This window comes from Strongylocentrotus purpuratus, unplaced genomic scaffold (assembly GCF_000002235.5).
Source record: "Strongylocentrotus purpuratus isolate Spur 01 unplaced genomic scaffold, Spur_5.0 spur5_scaffold_2, whole genome shotgun sequence".
In the NCBI taxonomy this organism is placed as follows: domain Eukaryota; kingdom Metazoa; phylum Echinodermata; class Echinoidea; order Camarodonta; family Strongylocentrotidae; genus Strongylocentrotus; species Strongylocentrotus purpuratus.
Window position 1 is genome coordinate 16,179,394 of NW_022145605.1, and position 11,972 is coordinate 16,191,365.

An 11,972-nucleotide genomic window follows, 5' to 3' on the forward strand; every position below is an offset into this window, starting at 1 on the left:
TTTCCCTGATCTTTTCTGATACTTTTGGTAGATTCCCGTACAGCTCCTTATTGGTCATATGCTGGCTCCAGTGCACGTTGAATGCTGTCCTAAGAAGTCTGGTGTAGCAACCATCTAATTCTTTTGCCAACTTTGTTGTAACTGCCCATGCTTCGCAGCCGTATAGAAGCACTGATTCAACTGTAGCAACAAACAGACGTTGTTTGAACTGCCTAGGAAGAGTAGATTTCCAGATTCTTCCAAGCTTGCTACACGCTCTCCATGCTGCTGACTTACGAGCTTTCACATCTTTTTCTGTGCTCACCATCAGTGCTCCCAGGTACTTGAAATCAGGTACATTCTCCAACTGAATTTCATTATTTGTTTTTATAGTGATGATCCCCCTGTGATTGAATGACATGAACTTGGTTTTGCCTGAATTCATCCGGAGCCCGACCTTGCCTACCGATGTCTCCACCCTGCTCAGGAGTTTTTGGGCTTGCTCTAATTCCTCAGATAGCAGGGCTATGTCATCGGCGAAATCTAGGTCTGTTATGATTTCCGGACCAACTCTCCTACTTCTCCTTCTTTCTAGTTGGAATCCAAGTTCTTCTTCATGGCCGTCTATAGCTGCTCGCAAGGCATAATCGAGGACTATTACAAATAGGTAAGGTGCAAGCGTGTCACCTTGAAGCACACCAGCCATGATTTCAAAGAGGTCAGTCTCTCCATCAGGTGATATTACTTTTGCTTTGGTGTCTTCGTACATCTTGCCAATAGCATTCACCAGTTGTTCCGGTATGCCATATGCAGTAAGGATCTTCAACATCTTGCCTCTGTGGATGGTATCGAAGGCTTTGCGAAAGTCAATAAATGTGATAATAGCCGGGAGCTGATTTTCTTTTACTCCTTCTATAAGCCTGCGAAGTGCCAAAATATGTCCCACTGTGGTCCTTCCAACTCTGAATCCATTTTGGTTGGTTCTCAGGTGACTATCAAGTACTGGTCTAATCCTGTTCAAAATTAATCTATTGAAAGTTTTGGCCACGATGGAGCTTAGACTGATTCCTCGATAGTTTCCTCCTTGGCTCAGGTCTCCAGACTTTGGTATTGGTACAATGTTCAGTATGGACCATTGGTGGGGCTTTTCTTCATTGATCAGAGCGTTGTTGCAGAAACTCAGAATGATTTCATCCAGGTCACATCTTTTTAGAACCTCTGGTGGTATGCCATCTTCCCCAAAGCTCTTCCCTTCTACTAGTGACTTTATTGTTGGGATTAGAGGAGTGAGAGAATGAATTAAATGTATCAAATGAAATGCATTGCATATGCTTTTAGCAGAAGCAAAGTCACACACACACACACGCATAAATGTTCGTTGATATTTAATATTCGATATTTGAAATGTGTGGCATGATTAATTTTTTTAGGGATGTTATTTGATTCTGCAAAGACCGAATTAATACCCAAATCCCAATTGTCTTATTCAAACATCACAAAAGCAACTTTGGCGCAAGTCGATTTTTGCACTCTCGCAAACTATTTCTCCTGTTTATCCAAGTGTGTACACATACCACACAAAATAATACTAAATGATTCGGGATAAAACACGCTTTCATGAGATGTATAATAGAATGATTAGCAATTTTCTTGGTGTAATTTTTTTTTGGACTCACACTGTCAATGTCAAAGTATCCAGCTTTATTCCGAAAGACACTTGAATTAAAGGAAACGCTTTTTCTGCTAAAAATATTCTTCAATATTAATAATATTGTAATGAAATGATTGTGTAGCTTTCGTTTGATGTCTGCCTGAGTTGCATACATGTTTGCCTGACATAGCAACCAGGCATGCAGTCAGGTGGTAGAATTATTTACCTAATATTTATTTTATGCAAATGTTTTGTACTTTAAGTTTAAGTTCTGCAGGCCAATAGGACAGAAAGAAGAATAAAACTACCGATAATCTGTTAACAATTCATTAAACAAATGCATGTCTATTACATCGTTCGACTCGACTCTTCGCATAATGTATATCTTCGTTAGAAAAAGAAGGAGAAGGAAATACTTTGAAAGAAAAATATATTATCACCACTGCTTGCCCTCGATCTTAACAAACAGGAAATTAGTGTACACATATATCACGCTTTCATGTACAGAAACATAGTCAATTTTAGGGTGCTTTTATAAAGCATTTTAGATTGGTATATATTTAAATTTATGATTTGAAATGGCAGGGGCAGGAAATTGTCTCTAATTCAATTTCGAATTGCGCTTGTATGCATCGTATCATATGTACATACTGCACTCTATTAGAGTTAGCCTTAAATTTGTTTGGTTAAGAAGAGTACCGAGTTTCCTCTGAGGACCGATGAAAAAAGGCAAATAACATTATGGCTATATGCAAACAAATCGGAAGAGAGGATTCGAGAAAAAAAAAGTAAACGGAAGATTGGGCGATTGGGGGTGGGGAGTATATGGTGGGAAGTAGAAATGCACAAAACTGCTGAGGGAACGCGAATAGAACATGTGAAAGATGATATCAATCACGCGAAAGGGCATTCTTTATAACCACATAAAGATCGCCTTAAAATTTTACAAGATCGTGAGATAGCAAAATTATTAATTTCATGCAGTACCCTTGTAGGCACAAATGTTGCATTGCTGGGTTTCATAGAGGTGCAGATAACCCATCAAGTGATAAACGATATCAGAATCATTTTTGTATTTTATTTTTTTGCAGTATCTTGGCATAGTAGGCTAGTAATTTTTCTTGCGGTTTGTGAAACGATCGATACAAAGGGAAACTCGAACATGATGTAAAACACAAATAGAGAAGGGAGATGAAATTAGAATAGTCTAGCAAAAGGGATATTGGTAGAGTAAATGAATTACTTTTTTTAATAGACAGGAAGATAGGGAGCATGTGTGTGCATTGTCTATGCGTGCTTGTATTTAAAAGCTAATTAGTACACAAAGAGAGGAAGAAAATGAATCTACCATATACAAGCAGGATATTACAAAAGGGGTGAAAATGGCGAGGTTAAGAAGAGCTTATGGACACAAATTGAAATACAGCACGAGGAAAAGATATGTTTTAGATGTTGGTAGGTGTCCATCCTAAAAGTTGCTGGGTGAAATTGTGCAACATGAAAGTAATTTTGTGTCCAATACATTTTTAGGATATTATAGACTCATCTATGAGGGCGTTGCTTAATATGATTAAAAGTTGATCGTGACTTGGCAAATAACGTTTTTCAAAGGGATACAAAATTACCCTAGTGTGGTGAAAGTTTATTCAACATTTTAACAGTTTACTAAAATGATTAAAATCAATTGAAGATTTCAATTTACAAATTAACATTTCCTTTACAATATGACATCAAAATAGATCTACCGAAATGACAATAATATTTGGACAACTTGATATAATTCTAGTGCCTTTCACATACAAAGATAAGAAGCAGAGATTTTCAATAGTATAAATCATACATAATACATAGATACATACAGGCATTGGGGTTTATGATCTTCAAATCAATCTCATACCAAATCGATTTTCTATCTAGTTCTCTCTAATCTCCGTTTATTTGTACATTCTTGCTGGAAAGAGTGGGAAATCATATGATAGGAAATTTGTCCTCAAAACGTTATCTCACTTTTATTGATATATGAAATATATGATATTGAAAGCACTTAGTGAAATACAAGGAGGAGACAAATATTTAAAAAAATTGTAATACTTGTTATGTTAGGGTCATGGAGTGAAATATGATCGCACCTTGTGTTCGTTTTTCTCCCGATAATTGAATTGATATTGGTTCAAACACCTTGTAGAGATATTTGTTCAGTGTATGTGAACATAAAATGTTGGTTCGTGTGCTTGGAGCCTTTTCTATAATCGTTGTCGTATTAAGCGCAACCCGCTTCAACATTTATGAAAAGATTTACCACTTGAGCACGGATTGCTTCGATTCTCGTCATGCCTCTTTCGACATTGATCCGTTTGTATTGGAAACTGTTGTTTACACCTTCACAAAGTATAACATTCCACTAAAAAGTGTTTGCAATGTCACTCATAGGGTGGGGGAAGGGTTGCTGAAATCTCTGTCGCCTTTATCACCCTCCTCATCATCTCTCTTTCTCTCTCTCTCTCTCTCTCTCTCTCTTTCTCTCTACTTATATTATGAATTGTTCCCCCCTTTCTCTCTCTCTCTCTCTTTCTTTCTCCTTTTCAATCACTATCTTTTTTCCTCTCTCTCTCTTTCTCTTTCTGTCTGTCTTTCTCTCTCTCTCAATTGTTTTTTGTTCTCTGTCTCATTAATTCTTTTTTTTTTTTTTACTGCAAATCGACCGGATTTTCCTTCCAGTCAACATTTATTGAATGAACAACCTCTCTCTCTCTCTCTCTCTCTCTCTAAATGAACTGATCAAAACTTGATTTGTGTTAAGAGTTGACAGGGATAGAGTGATTTTTATCAAACCTAATTTTTTTGTTAATCTCACAACCTAAAGCAAATATAAGACTAAAAAAATAATGTCCGCGAGCATAATTTCAGCAATAAATGAAAGTTAATTCATGAATAATGAATGATCTCATGCAGAACAAGCAGATGCTCACACTCACTTTCTTTGTAATATGTTTCAAAAGATTTCCGTTTCAATAACCAAAAAACAGGCATTCATATAATCGTTGCATTTAAATGATGTATAGTTGATCTCATCTGCACGAGTGTGGGAAAACGATGAAACGCTGAATATTGGGACTTCTAAAACACCAGATAACTGGAGGCGTCTCGTGATATGCGATTTATTTGACTCTCAAGGTTTGCGATTTGGTGCGGGTGAGCACATTGCATAGATCAATCCATATTAAATTCATTATTTTCGTAAAAGAGTTGGTTGTTTCAAACTTAAATTCCCAATGTGTCACATACAAGCAAATTGGGATTCACTGGATATTTATTGATCTAAGGTTGGTGTTTCCTACTCGACGGAAATCTATAAGCATAGAATTGGATAATTATCTATGTAAAACCCAAAATCTAGGTTGCAATTTCGAATAGCTATAGTGTATAGCCAACAATATTTAAAACCAGAAGCGCACGAGGCGTTCTTTCCCGACCAGATAATTACGCAAAAGGATTGCTCAGTTAGATTTAATTCATACCATTGTACAATATGCCCCTACAGATAATGACGACTGCGCCCCGGGTCACGGTTGTCACACACATGGTCTGTAGGCACTCATTTGTTCTTGTAGATTGCTATGCAAGGTTTCAGTCGAATTTCAAACGAATTGGTAATCTTGAGCTAAGCCATAGCGACCTGCTGGGGCTGGCGAGCTCCGATAAGAGCTCTTGGTTCCCAACGTTTCGATTAGTATGCTCTGATCGTCTGCAGGAGAATGGCTAGAACATTGCTCAGGTTACTAATTGCCTCCGAAGGGATCTGATGCGCCGAATGCTCATTTTCTAAATGGCGCCCACTGAAGTTCACAAACCTGGTTTGAATCTATGATTTAGTCGATGGCGTGCAAACATCGATCGGTAAGAGTTTAATCTTTGTAGAAACATACTGATATAATTATTGTATGTATGTTCTACGTCCAAATACTACTGTTAGCAATAAAGTATGAACTCTCTTCTTTAATTTCCCTTTACACAGGGATCTTGCCTACAATTTTATCCGAGAAGTATATGCTGGGTCTTTTAACGGATCAACATCATTACATAGAATGTGAGTTTTATAATAAATTTTAACCATAAATGCAACATGAATCATAATTATACCTGAGAACGAAGAATGAAAAAGTTATCAAAGTCTGAAATTATGAAAGAGTCCTATCTCACTTAATGCACAGGAATGAAAATACACTTATTAGTTATTATAATTTATGACCTTACAGTGAAACATATACATAAAGACCACTCAAGGGAGACAAGAAAGGTATTTTCTATAGGCGGAGGTCTTTATGGACATGTTCCTTTAGTACAGGTTTCAATGTGGAACTTTGTGCATTTTAGAATCACTGCCAAAGTGATGGTGGTGCTGCATTAATACTTTTCGTTTTCCCTCTTGAAAATAATACTTCTACCTGTTTGTCATAGAATCACTGTCTCGATGGGCTTTTACATTACCCTTTTCTGTACATGCCCAGATGGTATCTCCGAAGTGACTTATTAAGATGATTTTTGCGCATTCTGTCACAACAACTGGAGATTTTATCACATTTAAGAAAGCATTTACGTAATCATCGCGTACTTCCTTTTTGAATCATTTTCGTCATTTTCTTAGAATTTAAGCTAACCTAGCTTTAAACCGAGTTATGAACATCTAAAAATTCCAGAACAAGAACACGTGGCAATTAAAAAATTTAAACTATCAAGTATGATTACCGTGTTAGAATTTCAATACAGAAGCCTGCAAGGTAACCGACTTCGTGCATTACCTTTGGAAGTTTTTCAAGGATTATCGGAGCTGACCACATTGTAAGTTTACATTCTCTTTCTCATGGCCTTAGGTAGTGTGAGGGCATTTCAGTAATTTTCCAATCTTTTTTGCTGTTGTTAATGTGTTTCGATCCAATGACCATCGTCATACTGTTATCACTTTTCATCAGTTATGTTTGGTATTGTCATTAACCAAGCTTCATCACTCAGGCAAACGTTTGAATTTACTAATTAATCTCCTTCAAAAATTACTATGTTCGTTTGATGATTTGTTTTTACCTGACTGCTAAGAAAGCATGTGTATGCTTCTAAGTATTAAGCAACCTAAAGACCGACGGCTTTAAGTCCTCTCTGAGGGATTTGGCAAAACTGATTGATGTTTTTCCACAGAGCACTAATATTAATTCGTATTTTCGTATCTGGTAACGAACCACTGCACTTCCACTTGGCCATCGCGCCTCCAGTAGTATTTACACTACAGAATAAATGCAATTTATGAATGTTATGATGTTGCTGTTAAATCTAACTTGTCACGTGAACATTTTCTTAAAACGATCGCAAAGTATACTGTCTACATGCATCTATACCCAGACAACCCATAACTATAGACTCACATAGACCATGTTTGCATTGTATATGTGCGTGTCGAGATAATTTGATATATAAAAGTCTGTCTCGTACCGAAACACATATAAAATGCAATAGCTTTGGTACACACGATATAGATTAAAACTTTGTTTCCCTACATGAATAATTTCAATCCAAACGCACGGTCTCTGGTCAATATGTATCAAATAAATTTAAACGCGATAATTTTCACCTCTCTGATTTTATCGATATTTTCCTTTTCCTCTAAACCATCTTTGTCAACTAACACAATTATTTGGATAGTTTACGAATACTTTACAAATACAATATCCTCTTACTCGCTACCCTCGCTTTTAACGGTATTTGAAGAACACACTTTTGCATAATATCTACTTTTAACAGCGTTGTGTTGAGGTAGAAAACGAAATTAAAGGACATGAAAAACGAGAAGACAGCAATATACGTTTCCCTGAAAAATTTCGTTGACTTAACTTTCCTCCTTAATTTATTTCGTACCGCCTCCCCAGTGTCTTTCATCCTCTCTCTTCTCTCTCCTTTCTCTCTTCTTCTTCGACTTTTCTCACTCTCACTCTCGCCCATGTAATCAATTTGAGTTTGGGGCCATATCTTCTAACTCTATTTGATCTAATATCTCCTCCTTGAAATAAATGGATGAGTGTATTTATCTAGACTTTGTTACTTTAATTTCTTTTTATATCCCCCGCGTTTTAAGATATGCAAATGTTAGTGAGGGAAAGTAAACGTTCAAGTCGAGTGGCAAATTTTGCTGAAATTTTCATTTTGTTTGATTTATGGTAGTAGTTTATAGGTGTTTTGATGTAAGATCCTCCCTCAAAGCACGTATTTATGAAAACCTAACGCAATAACAAATAATAGTCGTGTTAATGTCCCTTGCTTTATTCTATTATATCCGTTTACAGAACAACAACAAAAGTTAATACACTATTCAGGCTGTACCATCAGTTTCAATGCGACAGAGTTGGAATTTAAGTTGGAGTTGGAAGAGTTGGAAATCTGAGGCATTACGACTTGTAATTTCAATTCATCTTTAGAAAGAAGCTGTATCGTTGTTTGAGGGTTTTCTGCGCTGAAATAAATAAGAAATCTGAGGCATTATATCTGGTATCTGCAGTTTATATGAAAGATTACTCGAATCAGCATTATTGTATGAGGGTTTTGTTTTATATAAAGAATTCGAGGCATTCTATGGTATCTAGTTTTTTAATTTATATGACAGATTGAACGATTTTCGCATCGTTGTAAGAGAATTGGTAATTTAGGGCTATATTCAACCGAACAAATGGGCATTTCACACTATATTAGTAGCAGTGTTTATTTTACCTGACTGCTAAGTAAGCATAAATGCTTGTTAGTAAGCAACCAGAGGACCGACTGCTTTAAGTCTTCTCCGAAGGACCTGGTAATGAGGATGAATGCCTTACCAAAGGGCACTAGCGCATCGCCTTAGTATCGAACCCGAGCGGAGTCGACGGATTACAAAATCACTGCTCTACCAACTGAGCTATCGTGCCTCCTCAATACTATGTGGTTTATATCTTGCCTAGTTATTGCCATGGGGGCTGTATTAGGGATTTCTAGACAGACAACGGTAAAAACTTCGTTTCACAACGGTTCCATCGCGGGTAAGTATATGAATTACACATTTCGTTCACCATCATGGCTTTTGTTGCAAAATTGTGTTTCAAAGAATAAATGTTCATCTTCTAATATTTTGTTTGCTATTTAAAAAAAGTTCGTCCCCGTCCAAGAAGAATTTATGTTTTCATTATAATGTGAATCAAATTGGCATCATATTTGCTATAACCGTCAATCGTTCAAGATGCTTTGTTCAATTCCTGAATTCATAATTAAGTTACATTTACATTTCCCGTTGTCTGTCCCTGGAAGCCAACGCATTTTTTTAGTTCTGTAATGATATGTACGTAACTATAACTACATTTGCACAAATTCTGAACGATATTAAGATTTCTTTCATTGGTCAGTGAATGTACCTCAGTGTGGTTCAAAACAAGAGCAAACACATTCCGAGGATTACGAAACACATCGTAACGCATTAGGCAGATTAAGAGTGATGCTAGGAGAGAATCACCGAAATGATACAGGGTTTCTGTATTGTGCATAAGTTACTCTCAATAAGTATCTTATCATCTTTTCTTTCTCTGTCTTTCTATTTTGCTGTTCCTTTCATTCTCAATACTCGTTATAATATTCATTCCATTTCTGTTTCAATCTCTCTTAATATCATAATCCCTATCATTCCATCGCCTTCCTGTCTCGTTCTACCTCCCTCTACCCCTCTCCACCTTTCTCTTCATTCCTAAGTCTCCTCCTTCCTCCCTCTCTCTCTCTGTGTCTCTCATTTCGTATCGTTTATGTCAACTTTATCCATGCTCTAACGACAGAGGGGACAATACGTCTTGTTAACCAGGATAGCAACGAAACAAGCCCGTTGGAAGGAATGGTCACCGTCTTTGTAAACGGATCTTGGGACACCGTTTGTGTTTATGCAAATGGTCATGATTGGAGTCTCCAGGATTCCGAAGTGGTCTGCAGGAGTCTTGGCTTTAGCGGAACAGTGGGCGCCGACCAGGTATCATGGCTCCACCGCGAGGGTGGACTGAAAGATGTGCATTGTTTAGGGAACGAGTCGAATATCTTGGATTGCCAGCACAACAGGTTTGAAGGATATGACACGTGTTCATTCATGCAGAAAGCGGTGGCTCGTTGCTCCAATTTCAAAGGTAAGCTAAGAAGACCCGTTGCACACGGGGTGTCGTACATCTGACGCAGCACTGCGCCAGTAACTGATGCAGATTTAGTTGTATGTGTACATATTGTGTTTATGATTCGATTATTTGACTTCCTTGACGGAAATCTATTCAAATCAAATCAAATATTTAGTTCACTCACTATTCGACTTGGTTTGAGCAACTTTCGTTGGACCATTAACAGTGCCATTGTTGTGAACATCTTAGCGTGGCCTGAAATTAAACTACTAATTTTCAAAACCATTAGAAAAATCATATATGAAATATTTGTAGTTCGTTGATATTAATTCAGAAAACTCTTTGGGGATATCATTTAAAAAATAATTAATATTCAGAAGCAGATTCAGGAACAAAGGAAAAGGAATAGAGTCGAAATGACCTCAACCACTCCGAAAGGAAAAAAAAAACAAAATCGTTAACAACGTCTTCCAGATGAAGAGATAACAGACAGTACGTCTTTAAATCAGTTTAGTGTGAACCGAATGAGAAAAAAGCTTTAAAAAAAGTAAGAAAACGGATGAAATTGTCTTTTGGCAGAAAAATTGCCCCGATTAAAAGTCTAACCACTGAACTGTTAATAGATACCATATTGTAAAGCTATGAACCATGAGGTTAGTATCAGGGTTGTTAACATGTCCTGATTCATGCAAGGATTTTATTAACTTTCTCAGTTCGTCTCGTCGGCGGCTATTACCCATCAGAGGGCAGGGTTGAAGTGTTCAACGACGGAACCTGGGGGGCAGTCTGCGATAGTCACTGGGGAATCACTGAAGCACATGTTGTTTGCAGAGAACTTGGGCTGGGAGCAGCCAAAGGTATAGATGCAGAAGTCACCAATAGTGAAATCCTCAAGGAAAATCACTTGAAAGATGTCGGGTGTAAAGGAAACGAATCGAGTATTTTCAAATGTCCTAGTTCCATCTTCGGTAACTACACGTGTAATTCTTCCCGTTTTGCAGAAGTACGATGTTCATTAGGCGGTAAGGAACGGATTCTTTTGTGGACAGTACAAAGAGACCCTTTATTGTGCAATATAGTGTGTATTCTTGAATAATTCACCCAAAATGTGAGAGCATTATGTCGTGATAAAAATTGTACTCATGTTAAAGTATACTTGATCATAATTCCTCTGTTTTGTTTTAGATAAGGCTTTCCTCCCCATGTGCTTGCACATTTTTTTAACATGCATCGATCAGTTTCGTCTACTAATCTCCAACAGAGTTTTTTTATAGGGAGCTTCGCCCAATCGCATACCCATATGCTTTGCAATTCATTATGTCATTCGTCCTTTTCTATGAACTGCGGTATGAACTTATTAAAAAGAAGAAAAATGATTTGGTTCAACTAGAAACTTCTGTTAGATAAATTCTATTCTATTTCGGTTTAAAGTACGCATTGTCGGTGGTGCAAGTCGACATGAAGGCGAGGTTGAAGTTTTCTACCAGTCTCGATGGATCGTAACATGCGGACAGCGTTGGAGCCTGTATAACGCACACGTAATCTGCAGAAGTCTGGGCTTTGCCGGGGCTGACGAGGTGTTTTATGGTTTTGCATTAGGCTTCGTCTACGGCAACAAATACTTGACAAAGGCTCAGTGTACCGGAGATGAAACGAGCATTTTGGATTGCCCCTTGGCTGAATCGGGAATAGAATTCTGCGATTATTCTCAAATTCGCATCAGCTGCTCATTACAAGGTAAGTCGTCAGCTCTAATTGTTTTCTTTATTTTAATCTCATTTTCCCGGGAAAAATAAGAAAAATAGTTCCAGGTTTGGTCCATTTTCTTGTCATGTCATAATCATATTACACACGGATGTATAAATTGAGAAAGGAAATTGTTCAATTTGGCCATTAGTAGATCGCTAGATGGTCAACGAAACAATGTTGATATTAATAGCTATATAAATAAAATTCGATTTCAAACTAGGTAATGATGGATTCTACTTCATAACATTTACTGTAGGAGTATGTACTCGGACACTTTTGCAATATACAACCATAGCTCTTTAACATGCCCTTCTATTTAAAAAAATGTATTGGAGGTCATGACATGTGAATAATATATAGTGAAGTAACCAATGTCCATTTATTAGTTACCGAGATATACGTTAAACTTCATTGTTACTAGAAATGTATTCTTTAAA